At 64.3% G+C, this 603-nt stretch overlaps 1 protein-coding gene across 1 annotated transcript in view; it reads right to left on the bottom strand.

Annotated features, from left to right (window-relative positions):
- The window catches only part of RAB11FIP5 (RAB11 family interacting protein 5), a gene marked incomplete in the record, with an annotated part of 14652 nt that extends 14522 nt beyond the window's left edge, over nucleotides 1-130 (bottom strand). Inside the window, 1 exon segment of the mRNA XM_014588902.2 lies at nucleotides 1-130.
- Between the last annotated feature and the right edge of the window lie 473 nt (nucleotides 131-603).

Below are 603 nucleotides of genomic sequence, written 5' to 3'. Positions count from 1 at the left end.
CGGGAGGCAGCATCTAGGTGGCCCTGGAGGTCGAGGAGGGCCCTGGGAGGGCCGGCACGCAGCTGGCTGGCCTCGTCGCTATAGGTCCTCTTGTGGGTAAGCAACTTAGGAGACTGAGTAGAGTCCCTGCCTGGAAAAGAAACAGAAGTGCAGTTAGCGCCTGGGAAGAGAAGCCCACTTCCTGGCCGCCCCAGGGTGGTGCGCGGTCGAGGGTGGCCCTTGCGCTCCCGCTCACCCCCTTCGGTGGAAAGCCAGCTGCTGCGGCTCCGGGGGCGGGGCTCGGCGCCGGGCCCCTGGTAGACCAGGCTTCCGCTGGCCGAGGACAGGGTGCTGTCGGAGCCCAGTGAGGTGTTGGACTGGGTCAGGGACGACTTGCGCAGCTTGTTGCGGAGGAAGAAGCCTTTGGCTTTGCCCATCTTGCCCAGGCTGCCCAGCTCAGGGTCCTCCAGGGCGCTGCTGGGGAGGATGGCCGAGGCGGATTCCAGGTCGAACTTCTTCTTGCCCTTCATCTTGTCCTTGATCTTGCTGAAGGGAGACCGCGGCTTGTCCTTCATGGACAGGTCGAACATGCTGGCGCTCAGGTTGTTGCGCGTGAACTGGATG

The sequence above is a fragment of the Tupaia chinensis genome, unplaced genomic scaffold (genome assembly GCF_000334495.1).
Source record: "Tupaia chinensis unplaced genomic scaffold, TupChi_1.0 Scaffold000316_1, whole genome shotgun sequence".
Lineage (NCBI taxonomy): Eukaryota > Metazoa > Chordata > Mammalia > Scandentia > Tupaiidae > Tupaia > Tupaia belangeri.
Note: the sequence above shows the minus strand (reverse complement) of the source record. Positions and strands in the feature narration are given on the sequence as shown.